This window comes from Triticum aestivum, chromosome 4A (assembly GCF_018294505.1).
Source record: "Triticum aestivum cultivar Chinese Spring chromosome 4A, IWGSC CS RefSeq v2.1, whole genome shotgun sequence".
Classification (NCBI taxonomy): Eukaryota; Viridiplantae; Streptophyta; class Magnoliopsida; order Poales; family Poaceae; genus Triticum; species Triticum aestivum.
In genome coordinates this window covers 23,152,895-23,167,345 of record NC_057803.1, presented here as the reverse complement: position 1 = coordinate 23,167,345, position 14,451 = coordinate 23,152,895, and positions in this window count along the sequence as shown.

Sequence of the window (14,451 nt, the reverse complement as noted above, 5' to 3'; positions counted from 1 at the left end):
CTACCGGCACGCTCCTCAACCATGGCAAGACGATCTCCATATGGCGCAGTAAATGGTGCTATCTTAGGAGTGCCACGTAGGATAAATGATGAGGTGGCTGAGAGAAAACTGTTAAGAAAAGGCATGCCTTCTCTTATTTAGGAGAAGACAAGAGATGATCTCTTAGCACAATATGTCTCATCACGTTTTTAGGAATGACTAGTTATTGAAGATAAGGCTAAGAGACGATTCATTGTAGACAGCTTTTTTATCATCTCTAAATTACATGCAAGACTTAAGATAAGACTATCTTATCAACCATTGTACATGCCCTTAACACATGTACCATCGGCCCACATCATTAAGTTTGTCCGTCTGTCAACCGCCCTGCGCACCAGTTGCCGCCGTTCGTTCCCCGTCCGCAAGGACGTTATGTATATATATACACACCTACGTCATTCGTTCCCCGTCCGCAGGGACATTCTATATATATATATATATATATATATATATATATACAGGTGCGTCCCCTGTATTTTGGATCTACACTACACATTTTCGTATGTCGGACTGCATAAATGCTGACACAGATCCTATAGACAAACTGGACATGCAGGATATACACAGAAGCTGTATTTGGTTCTTTTATTTTCTTATTATTAGTATTATTACCGTTCATCTATCCACAGAAGCTGCAGGTGCTGCCATGCTCACTGACACAGTTTTCTATGGCATCATTTGCCCGGCCCGCCTCCATTATCGCGGTGATATACATACTTTGTAAGTGCTTCAATACAATTCAGTACGTACAATCCAATCTCCTACGGGGTACTCCCTCCATTTTTGTATACAAGGCCACAAACTCATATTACAGGTACCAAGGTAGAAACTAATGGCTACTTTAGTCAATGTTGAAAACTAGTCTTTTCTCCTCGCTTGACGTGTTGATTAATGTGTATTTTTCTCTACAACGCAGAACAAGACAACTCTCTCACTCCTCGTTGGTTGATTAATGCGGTGCACTAAAACCAACCTTCTCACGCCCACATGCATGCATGGGTATTAATGTCCTCGATTGCTAGTACGAGGCAAACCTCATAAATTTTATCTCGATTGGTGTTAGTGGCCTTGTATAGCTGCAAATTCTAATTTCGATAGTGGCCTTGCATACAAAAATGGAGGGAGTACTAAGGATTTCCTAATCTGGTCCTGCTAAATAGTTCTGGCCATGGGAAGCCCGGCTCGGACGGCCCGACCCGAAAAAGCCTGACCCGACTGAGGGAGTCCTGGATTAGGGGGTCTCCGGACAGCCGGACTATATCCTGTGGTCGGATTGTTGGACTATGAAGATACAAGATTGAAGACTTCGTCTCGTGTCCGGATGGGACTCTACTTGGCGTGGAAGGCAAGCTAAGCAATACGGATATGTATATTTCCTCCTTTGTAACCGACCTTGTGTAACCCTAGCCCCTCTGGTGTCTATATAAGCCGGAGGGTTTTAGTCCGTAGAAAAACATACAACCATACCATAGGCTAGCTTCTAGGGTTTAGCCTCTCCGATCTCGTGGTAGATCAACTCTTGTAATACACATATTATCAAGAATAAATCAAGTAGGACGTAGGGTTTTACCTCCATCAAGAGGGCCCGAACCTGGGTAAAACATCGTGTCCCCTGCCTCCTGTTACCATCCGCCTTAGACGCACAGTTCGGGACCCCGTACCCGAGATCCGCCGGTTTTGACATCGACGTTGGTGCTTTCATTGAGAGTTCCTCTGTGTCGTCGCCATTAGGCTTGATGGCTCCTTCAATCATCGATAGCGATGCAGTCCAGGGTGAGACTTTTCTCCCCAGACAGATCTTCGTATTCGGCGGCTTCGCACTGCGGGCCAACTCGCTTGGTCATCTGGAGCAGATCGAAAGTTACGCCCCTGGCCACCAGGTAAGGTTTGGAAGCTTAAACTACAAGGATGATATCCGCGGAGACTTGATCTTCGACGGATCCGAGCCCCTGCCTTTTGCACCACACAACCACGATGAGTACGATTTAGCTCTACCATCGGACAGTGTTCAGAAGATCGCACTAGCAACCACTTCGACCCTCAATTCGGAACTAGTCGCGCCATCGATGGACGGGTGGATAGACCCCGCCACGGAAGCCGTATCCTCAGCGGCGATCGAGCCGAATATCGACCTTACCTTTCACGAGAGCCGTGTTGCCAAACTGCCGGATCCTTCTCCGACCATGGACTCCGAACCGCCTGCGCCCGTGCCTATCGAATCTGGCTAGGCGCTGATCATGGAGTTTACCTCCACGGATATTTTTCAGCACTCGCCCTTTGGCAACATACTGAACTCATTAAGGTCTCTCTCCTTGTCAGGAGAGTCCTGGCCGAACTACGTCCGGCAGGATTGGGATGCGGATGACGAAGAAATTCGCCGCCCACCCACCACCCACTTAGTAGCCACTGTCGATGACTTAACCGACATGCTCGACTTCGACTCCGAAGACATCGACAGTATGGAGGACGATGCGGGAGGCGAAGAGAAACCACTCCCATAGGGCACTGGACAGCCACCTCATCATATGACATATACATGGTGGACACACCCGAAGAAGGCAATGGCGACGAGACAGCGGAGGATGACCCCTCCAAGAAGCAACCCAAGCGCCGGCGTCAGCGACGCCGCTCTAAGTCCCGCTAAGGCAAAAGCGGTGATACCGGCACCAGAGATAATAGCACTCCAGACAGTGCCGAAGACAACAACAATCCCCTCCAGCAAGATTTAGAGCAGGAGGATGGAGAATCGAGCCCTCCTAAGAGAGTGGCAGATGGAGAGGCAGATGATGATAATTACATGCCTCCCTCCGAAGACGAGGAAAGCCTCAACGATGACGAATTCTTCGTGCCAGAGGATCCCGTCGAACAAGAGCGCTTCAAGCGCCGGCTTATAGCCACGGCAAATAGCCTTAAGAAAAAGCAGCAGCAGCTTCAAGCTGATCAAGATTTGCTAGCTGACAGATGGACTAAAGTCCTGGCGACCGAGGAATATAAACTCGAACGCCCCTCCAAGAGTTACCCAAAGTGCAGGTTGCTACCCCGACTAGAGGAGGAAGCACCGAAACCTACATCCTCAGCGTATGACGCGGCTGATCGGCCACCTCGTGGCCGTGACAGAGAGGCATTCTAGCCAAAAGCTCAGCCCGCACCCCGACGCCATTCAAATAAAAAGGCATGGGGAAATACGCTCGACCTGCGAGACGTATTGGAGGACAAAGCAAAACATGCAAGATCGATCTACAGATCATGAGCGCGCGCCACTATGCGAGACGATAATCATCACGCCGGATACAGTAAAAGTAAGTCCGGCCGGGCCGAACACAGCGGGCAAGACTCATTTGAGCTGCGTTGTGATATAGCCCAGTATAGAGGCGCCGCAAACCCCTTATGCTTCACAGACGAAGTAATGGATCATCAAATCCCAGAGGGTTTCAAACCCGTAAATATAGAATCATACGACGGCACAACAGATCCAGCGGTATGGATCGAGGATTTCCTCCTGCACATCCACATGGCCCACGGCGATGACCTACACGCCATCAAATACCTCCCACTCAAACTCAAAGGACCAGCTCTGCATTGGCTCAACAGCTTTCCAGCAGAGTCCATTGGCTGTTGGGAAGATCTGGAAGCCGCATTGCTCAACAACTTTCAGGGCACTTATGTGCGACCACCAGATGCCGATGACTTGAGCCACATAATTCAGCAGCCAGAGGAATCGGCCAGGCAATTCTGGACACGGTTCCTAACAAAGAAAAATCAAATTGTCGACTGTCTGGATGCAGAGGCCCTAGCAGCTTTTAAGCACAACATCCACGATGAATGGCTCGCCCGGCACCTTGGCCAGGAAAAGCCGAAATCTATGGCAGCCCTCACGACACTCATGACCCGCTTTTGTGTAGGAGAGGACAGCTGGTTGGCTAGTAGCAATAACATATCAAAGAACCATGGTACTTCGGATACCAAGGACGGCAACGGCAGGTCACGTCGCAACAAACATAAGCGCCACATTAACAGCGACAATACCGAGGATACGGCAGTCAATGCCGGATTCAAAGGCTCTAAACCCGGTCAGCGGAAAAATCCATTCAAAAGAAGCACTCCGGGCCCGTCCAGTTTGGACCGTATACTCGATCGCTCGTGTCAAATACACAACACCCCCGACAAGCCAACCAACCACACCAACATGGATTGTTGGGTGTTCAAGCAGGCCGACAAGTTAAATGCCGAAAACAAAGATAAGGGGTCACATAGCAATGACGAGGAGGAGCCCCAGCAGCCGAACACCGGAGAACAGAAGAGGTTCCCCCCACAAGTGAGGACGGTGAACATGATATACGCAACCCACATCCCCAAGAGGGAGCGGAAGCGTGCGCTCAGGGACGTATATGCGTTGGAGCCAGTCGCCCCAAAGTTCAACCCATGGTCCTCCTGTCCGATCACCTTCGATCGCAGGGACCACCCCACTAGTATCCGTCATGGCGGATTCGCCGCACTGGTCCTAGCACTAGTAGGGAAAATCCAATGCACAAAATCTTACCAGCAACGTGCTTTAAAATAAGGCACTGCTGCTAACTAGCAGTAGCGCTCGCACACAAACCTCGCTGCTGAAATGAATGTTTCAGTAGCGCGCCCACTCTAAGACGTGCTACTGCTATAATTGCCACGACGACACCGCGAGGCTAGTTCTAGCAGCAGCGTGCTTGTATGAAGAGCGCTACTGCTACGGACCATAGTAGTAGCGCATTTACGCAACAACCGCTACTGCTAAGTTTACTAAAAAAATTAGTCCCACCTCGCTTCGTGAAGAGAGTTTGTATCACCTTAAATATGTTACTTCTCAAACTTTCACAACCACTTGGTCTTCATTGAACTCGATGTGTCAAATTTGTGGCCGCAATATGAGTCTTCAGCAGTTCCTAAACTGGTGAGGACTCATATTGACAAATCAGATTGTACACAAAAATATCATTGATGATCAATGCATTTTTGATGTCCATTTTTACATGCTCACACATAGCAGTAGCACGCTCTTTGTGAAAGGCGCTACTGCTAGGTCGTTTAGCAGTAGCGCCTTTTGCTATAGCGCGCTACTACTAAGCCATTCCATCTTCCCCACTCTCCGACCTATCCGATCCACTCACACTCACTTGATCTCCCCCTCAACCCCCCACGCCGGTCCTCCCCCGTCGCCCCTCCTTCGATCTGCGCCACCGCTACCTCCTCCTCCTCACTGGACTCGGTACCAGCCTCCTCCTCCGTCCTCCCTCTAGTCGCCGTTGGCTGGCCCCTCCTCGCTCTTCCTTCCTTCTTCGTCCTCCCTCCACTCGCTACTGGCTGGCCCCTCCTCGCTCCGTCTTCCTCCTCCGTCCTACTATCTTCTCCCTCCTCGAGTCGCCCCTCCTTCTCCCTCCTCCCTCCTCCATCCACAACCCCTCCTCCCTGCTACATTTTGATTTAGTAGGCTAGTTGATTTAGTTGATTCAGAACATTTTAATTTTGTTGATTTAGTATGTAGTTGATTTGCTTGATTTAGAACATCTTGATTTAGTTGATTTAGTAGGCTAGTTGATTTAGTTGATTTAGTAGGCTAGTTGATTTAGTTGATTTAGAACATTTTGATTTAGTTGATTTAGTATGCTAGTGGATTTAGTAGGCTAGTTGATTTAGTTGATTTAGTATGCACCATTTTATTGTTATTTTTCTGTACATGGATAGATAGATGCTTTTGTTTTTTGTAATAAGTTATTTTTTGGCAAAATGTAGGTGCCAATTTAGTTAAATTTGCCACTTGTTTTTTTAATCAATTATCTTAGGCAATAGGGGCCAGATGAGATGAAATGTCTTGGTAGTTGGTACCCTTATTTGGTAGATATTTGTGAAAAGTTTTTTCGGCAATAGGTGCCACCGAAATGCTTTGTCCATAAAATTGCTTCTCGCGGAAGAACCAAAAATATCACATGCTACTGTTTTTCTTTCCTGTGAAGTGAATCATTAATCCTTTGCTCATATTGCTTTAGGAAAATGGCGCCACCACCACCACCACTATGTCGACTGTGCAAGTCAAGGTGCACCAGCAGCCTTGCAACTGGCAAGCTGTTCGGCATCTACTTCCAGCCGAGTTTTCGTCATGCGGCGGTAAGAAATTAGATGAAATGTAACAACTATTTTATTTTTAGTGTTGGCATTACTGCATTGTGTCATTTTGCTTTTTTTACACAGATCGTCCCATGCAATGTGCGGTTGAAATTCAACAAGCTGACAGGAGACACTATGACATTTGAGGCTCCTGGGGCCGTACACTATGGAGGTCGAGAAAGGATGCAATATGTCGCAGATTGGAGGAGATGGATGGGCCTGTTTCCTTGCCCACATGCGTCTTACTGGTGGTGAGTTGATCAGCTTATCCTTCAGAGCAGAAAGACCTAAGCTGGCTGTCATTTATCTCAACCTGGTGGAAGATGACGAAGATGATGAAGATAATGAGGACCCACTCGATGAAGATGATGAGAACCCACTTCATGAAGCCATCATAGCTCAAAGAATGAGGCTGAGCGAGGAGGAGGTGTGCAACCTATGGGACATAATTCCGCCACGTGATGACTTTGTCGGGGTGCCATTCGTGACCCGCCTGACAAGTACCATGGTCGATCGGCATGAAATGGTATGTTATATGTACTGCCTGTAGTAATTTGATGATATATATATGCTTTATTGTTATACTTACAAATGCAAATTATTCGATGATATGCTTAGCGAATCCGATGATATGCTTAGTGTAGAGTCCAATGATATGCTTTGTGGAATCTAGTCGATGATATGCTTTAGTGTAGAGTCTGATCACATGCTCTTATTAGTGTAGAATCCAATGAACTATTAATAGTGTAGATAATCCATATATACTTATTAGTAGAATTCATGATTAGTTAGTACAAATGCGTAGTACTGTGTCTTTTGATAGTGTAGAAATCTAGACTTAATAGAAATATATTTGCAAGAGTATGTGCGAGGCTATTTATTAATTGATATGTTTTTCTTATTCAGAAATTGCCAAAGAACCTATCTGTGAGTTGTGGTATCGAGCCTGATGAAGAAGGCTCAGCTGGAGTACGCCTTACCGCAAGGGGCTCCGTCGCCACCTGTACTTACCGCATGGACACAGACGGTCGCACACACTTAAACTCGGTTGGGTGGAAGAGATTCCTCGTTGGCAAGAATCTTCGTGTTGGAAAGGCCATCCTAATTACTATCAGGAACACCCACCGCCCAGGCTTGAGGATGATGATCGTCGTCGATATCATCTAGAACTACATGTGTGTGTGTGTGGCTATATCATCTAGAACTACATATGATGATCGTCGTCGATATCATGTAGAACTACATATGATGATCGTCGTCGATATTATCTAGAACTACATATGATGATCGTCGTCGATATCACCTTGTACTGCTTGAGGATGCATGTTGAGTATATATGAAATTATTATCTAGTACTCCCTCGGTTCCAAATTACTCGTCGTGGTTTTAGTTCAAATTTGAACTAAAACCACGACGAGTAATTTGGAACCGAGGGAGTACTACCTAGTACCTATAATGCTTTATGAAATTGATATCTAGTAGTACCTAGTATCTGGAAATTGCTGTTTATTGAAGCTGAAACGGGGTAGGAAGCCAGGGGGAAATGATGAAATATATAGCAGTAGCGTGGGGCAAGGAAATTGCTATAGCTAATTAATAGTAGCACATTCCGAAAACGCGCTGCTGATACAGTCCAGAGTAGTAGCGCGTGTACGGACCGCGCTACTACTAACAGTTAGCTGTAGCGCCTTATTGGTAGCGCGGCTACCCGCGCTGCTAATAGCCCCAAAACCCGCGCTACTACTAGGGTTTTCCCTAGTAGTGTAGACCCAATCATTGACGGATTTCACCTCACTCGAGTTCTTATGGATGGCAGCAGCAGCCTGAACCTGCTTTATTAGGACACAGTGCGCAAAATGGGTATAGACCCCTCAAGGATCAAACCCACGAAAACGACCTTTAAAGGTGTCATACCAGGTGTAGAGGCCCATTGCACAGGCTCAGTCACACTGGAAGTGGTCTTCGGATCCCCGGATAATTTCCGAAGCGAAGAGTTAATCTTCGACATAGTCCCGTTCCGCAGTGGCTACCATGCACTGCTCGGGCGAACCGCATTTGCGTGATTCAATGCGGTACCGCATTATGCATATCTCAAGCTCAAGATGCCAGGACCTCGGGGGGTCATCACAGTCAATGGAAACACAGAGCGCTCTCTCCGCATGAAGGAGCACTCTGCGGCCCTCGCAGTAGAAGCGCAAAGCAGCCTCTTATGGCAATCTACTAGTTCGGCGATTAAGGACCCGGATACCTTCAAGCGCGCCCGGAGTAATCGGCAACATGACCGCCTGGCACGTTCCAAGCTCGCATAGCAATGTGGCCCCACCCCGATCCCAGCCAAACGGCGAAATCCGTGCCACGCGTACATAATTACGCACTAAAAATACCATGGGCACAGGTGGGGAGGGGGGCATGACTACGACACGCTCCAAGACGCGGCTTAAACCGCACTAGGGGCTTCCCGCTTTGTTATTTTTCTCCTTTAGGACTTTAATCTCTGGAAACCCTATCTGGCAGCATGATTGTCGAACACATGATGCATCAACCAAGGAGGCAGAAAGCTACGTCACAACACGGAACTCCCAGGTGGATTACGATAACGAGTGAAATACTTGCTTTAACACTATTCCTCAGCTTGCCCTTGGAAGGTACATGTCAAATAGTCCTACTTTTTGTATATCGCACTACTTGTATCATTCTGCTTTAACGCACCTTTTTGAATAAACAATGCATAGCATTAAGACTATTATTGCATTCTTCCTTTATATATATATGTTCATTCATGACATCTAGCACCTGTACACTCTGGTACGGCCAATACACTAGGGGCTTAAGCATACCCCATAATACGGCGTGAGAAGTCCGAACACTTTCGACAGTGCGGCACCCCGAACTTATAGCATTATATGCATCAGCTCCGAATCATGTCTTGGGTCAATAGTTGGGTTTGCCCGGCTCCCATGTTTTGGTACCTTACGTTCCGCTATATCGGCTAAGGTAGCACTGGGAGAACTACTGCGATTGTGCCCCGGTTCTACTGGGCTAAGCACCTCAGTAGAGAAAGCTAAAACTGGCTGTCATGCTAAGGCGAGAGACTGGTTCGTGTTCGAGAGGTTTCAAGTCCCTAAAGACTTATGCCGCTTAGAGCGAGGAGTCGGCCCTGTCTAGCTTAAGGCGTGTATAGCGCCCTGAATTCGGCCTTCCGAATACTAGGGGCTTCACCGAAATTTAAAATTATAGAATTCTATGGCTAAGTGAGAGTGATAACGCATTATAGTCTGATTTCCTTGTTCGTTGTGCTGAGCACCTCCCTCGAAGGACCCAAAAATGGGAACAAGAGTGCTCAGGTTTATCCCAAACACCCCAACACTCGTGGCGTGGGGGCAGAAGCCGACGACTAGCCATCTCTTAGATTTGATAAAAAGCCAAACAGAAGGTAATATTTTAAATTCAAAAAAACGTTGCATAGCGCATATGAACAAGTTTTCATAATACAGGATCACACAAGCAAGTTTATTCAAATATTACATCTTTCGCACACTCGTCCGCTACAAGACGGGCACCCTTTAGGACACCCTCATAGTACATCTCGGGGTGGCGATGCTCCTTGCCCTGTGGTGGCCCTTCCTTCACCAGCTTCACGGCGTCCATCTTGGCCCAGCGCACCTTCGCACGGGCGAAAGCCCGGCGTGCACCTTCGATGCAGACAGACCGCTTGATGACTTCCAGCCGTGGGCAGGCATCCACAAGCCGCCTCACCAGGCCGAAGTAGCTGTTGGGAAGGGCGTCGCCAGGCCACATCCAGACTATAAAGCCCTTCATGGCCTGTTCGGCCGCCTTGTGCAGCTCGACCAGTTGCTCTGGCCAATGTCCGCCGCCGCCGCCGACATGTCCGCCCTCCACCTCGCTCTGGCCAATGGCGTCGCGCCACGTCACCCCGCCGCCGCCGCCAGCCTATCGCATGCCGCCACCTCACCGTCTCTCTCTCTCCTCCCGCCGCGGCCCGCGGAGCCCATCCTGGGCCCGCATAGGCCCGGACGCCGCCATCGCCGCCCGCAGGCGCCTGCCCGCACCCGCAGCATCGGGCCAAGCCGCTGTTCGTCCTCCGCCGTGGTCCCTCGCTAGGGAACCACGACGCCGCCGCCCCGCCATGGCCGCCCTTGTGCAGTGCCGCCGCAGGCGCCGTCCGACGCGCCGTTGCCCCAGATCCGGCGATTCCGCGCCCGGATCTCGCCGCCGCGGACCAGATCCACTCCGCCCCGACCTCGTCTGACCTCGTCCCTGCTCCTCGCATACTCCGGCGATCGCGCCGATGCCGTACGCCGCCGCCAGGTCCCTGTCTCGATCGAGAGATCGGGACGAAGACACCCAGCGGCCTGTTCGCTGCCCTCCGTGTGTGTGCCTCCACTACAGCCTCGGCCCACTGCACCGCGCGGGTCCCGTCCGGCCCATCTCAGCCTCGGCCTACCTCTCCTTCATCCTGGGCCGAGCCCAATCAGGTGAGGCCCCGCCATTTACTTATCCATCGCCGTGGGCGATTGTTACTATGTTGCGCTCACCCGCAGACGTGGAATTTGACTAAGTCTCCGAGATTTCCATGTTTGAAATGCCCATGTTCATCCCATCGTAACTTTGCATCTGTAGCTCCGATTCATGCATATAGCATATCAAAATGTTCATCTCAGAGAGTACATCATTTCATCTTATTGCATCATTTTCATTGGAGTTCATCTTGATGCCCGAAATGCTATTAGAAGAGTGCTACTTGAGATAATTGTCAGATCTGCTGCTCCAATTAGATATTTGTCATTTTTGCCATGATTATTGTGTGCATGATATGCCCATGCGCTCTACATGTGTTTTGTTATATGCCATGCCATCTTTCCAGAGGTGCAACCCATGTATTTTTGTGATGTGTGTGGTGACTAGCACAAGCTTGCAAAGTGAGGCACTTGGTAATGCTGATTTCAGGGACTTAGCATTTCCACTAAGTCCTTGAGCTGTTTATTTCATATGGCCATATGTTCATGTTGTTTCCTAGTGGTCCGTGCCTCTTTTGAGGATGATCAATAAGGATGTTTTGTTAATCTTGTAGTGCTCTATCCATCCATGTCTTTGTTTGCAATTATGGAGCACCCTAGCTTGAGTCAATCGAGCTCTACTTTTGCTACTTCGTGAATTTGGGCAGATTGTCTACTTGTTAGCGATTTTGCCGAGGATGTTGTAGTTGATCCGTGCATGCTATGCTATTGTTCTTGCCATGTCTAGCTTGAATTTTGTGTATTCTTGATGGATGTATGCTTAGCTTGTCATGACTTGCTCCGTAGTGAGTGCATCGAGCTCGTAAACATGCCTACTTGATACCTGTTTCAGCATGCTCCAGTTTTCACTAAGTCTGTGATCTGATTATGCTTTTTGCCATGTTCACATGCTTGCAATTGTATTTTCTGATCCCTTTTGGCTCAAGGTCACTAAGGGACTTTTGTTAAGCCCTTTGAGTAGCTCCATGACATGCTTTACTTTTCCATGTTCAGGCCCTGTAGCATACAGTTTTCATGCTCCAAAGTGTGCTACCTGATATGAAATTCCAGGCTTGTGTTAATTTCACTAAGTCTGAAATCTGTTTACCAAATGCATTTTTGCCATGCTTGTTTGGACCTGTTAATGGATGAATTGGCCATAGCTTAGTGCTAGACTTTTGTTAAGCATCATCAATGGATTCCTGCCATGTATTTTGATGCCATGTTTGGGTGCTGTAGCATGTTCATCTTGTTGCATTTAGATGGTCACTTGCTGTATATCGTAGACCGGTGCCATATTTGTTTTGCTCGCCATTTCCAAACCGTGACTCTGATTCCGGCGTTCTCTATATTGTTTTCAAGCGATTTCATCTCACCTTTCCAGTGGCACACTTGGATTTCCAAGTTGAGGCCAGGTTCGTTCATTCCCTTGCAAATCATGCATATGCATCGCATACCGCATCCCGCATATCATATCATGTTCATGTGTGGTTTGTTTACTTTGTTGTGTGCTTCTTTCCGGTGTGGCTTCTTCGGGTTGGTACCGATTACGTCGCGTTTGTGAGGACCCATTTGTCTACGCCCGTTTGTCTTCTTCATGGACTCGTTCTTCTTCCTTGCGGGATTTCAGGCAAGATGATCATACCCTCGAAATCACTTCTATCTTTGCTTGCTTAGTTGCTCGCTCTTTTGCTATGCCTATGCTGCGATACCTACCACTTGCTTATCATGCCTCCCATATTGTTGAACCAAGCCTCTAACCCACCTTGTCCTAGCAAACCGTTGTTTGGCTATGTTCCCGCTTTGCTCAGCCCCTCTTATAGCGTTGTTAGTTGCAGGTGAAGATTGAAGTTTGTTCCATGTTGGAACATGGAGATGTTGTTCCTTGTTGGAACATGTTTTACTTCTTGGGATATCACAATATATCTTATTTAATTAATGCATCTATATACTTGGTAAAGGGTGGAAGGCTCGGCCTTATGCCTGGTGTTTTGTTCCACTCTTGCCGCCCTAGTTTCCGTCATATCGGTGTTATGTTCCTGGATTTTGCGTTCCTTACGCGGTTGGGTTATAATGGGAACCCCTTGACAGTTTGCTTTGAATAAAACTCCTCCAGCAAGGCCCAACCTTGGTTTTACCATTCGCCACCTAGCCTCTTTTTCCCTTGGGTTAGGCCAGCCCAAGGGTCATGTTTATTTTAACCCCCCCAGGCCAGTGCTTGTCTAAGTGTTGGTCCGAAATGGGCAACCCGTGGGGCCACCTCGGGGAAACCTGAGGGCTGGTTTTACTCGTAGCTTGACCTATCCAGTGTTGCCCTGAGAACGAGATATGTGCAGCTCCCATCAGGATGTCGGCACATCGGGCGGCTTTGCTGGACTTGTTTTACCATTGTCGAGGATGTCTTGTAGAACCGGGATACCGAGTCTGATCGGAATGTGTCGGGAGGAGGTCTATTCCTTCGTTGACCGTGAGAGCTTGTCATGAGCTAAGTTGGGACTCCCCTGCAGGGATTTGAACTTTCGAAAGCCGATGCCCGCGGTTATGGGCAGATGGGAATTTGTTACCGGTTGTAGAAAACCTGAAGGTGACCTTATTTAAAATGCATCAACCGCGTGTGTAACCGTGATGGTCTCTTTCCGGCGGAGTCCGGGAAGTGAACACGGTGTTGGAGTTATGACTGACGTAGGTTGTTCTAGGATCACTTCTTGATTATAGTTTGTCGATCGTGCTTTGCCTTCTCTTCTCGCTCTCATTTGCGTATGTTTAGCCACCATATATGCTAGTTGCTTGCTGCAGCTCCACCTCATACCTTTACCTTTCCCATAAGCTTAAATAGTCTTGATCACGAGGGTGTGAGATTGCTGAGTCCCCGTGGCTCACAGATACTTCCAAAACCATCTTGCAGGTGCCGTTGAACCATGTAGATGACGCAACCAAGCTCACGGAGGAGCTCGATGAAGATCTTGTCCTTTGTGTTGTTTCGTTCTAGTTGATCAGTAGTGGAGCCCAGTTGGGGTCGATCGGGGACCTTTGTCGCATTTGGGGTTCTCCTTTTATTTTGGTTCCATAGTCGGACCTTGATTGTATCTGGATGATGTAATGCTTTATTCATGTAATTGTGTGAAGTGGCGATTGTAAGCAAACTATGTATCTTTTCCCCTATTGTATTACATGGGTTGTTTGCGAAGATTACCTCACTTGCGACATTGCTTTCAATGCGGTTATGCCTCTAAGTCGTGCTTCGACACGTGGGAGATATAGCCGCATCGAGGGCATTACATCACGAGAGCGTGGAGCTCTTGCTGCACCTCGCCCACCGGTGCCTCTTGTTTTTCCCGCTTGGTGCGCTCCTGGGCCGCTTTGTTTTTGGCCTCGGATAGCGCTTGCTTCAGGGTTGCCACTTCGGTCATGGCCCCTGGCAAATTAAAGATGATCCTGTCATTTTGCAATCACATCCTTTTTGTATATATACATATCTATAGACTAGGTATTACTTACCTCTGTTCTCCTTGAGCTGGCTCTTAGCAAGGCCGAGCTCTTTCTCGGACCCCTTGAGGTCCAGCTTCAGTGCGGCGACCTCCGCATTCAGTGCAGCAGAGGTCAGCAGCGAAGCCTGCATACGCATACAGACATACTAGTATTAGACTCCTGCAGATATTATTTGATCCTCTATTCGGCTTTTCTTTGTGAACACCAAACAGAGCATCAGGGGCTACTGTCTATGCGGTAATAATTTTCCTATATTTCAAATACTTAC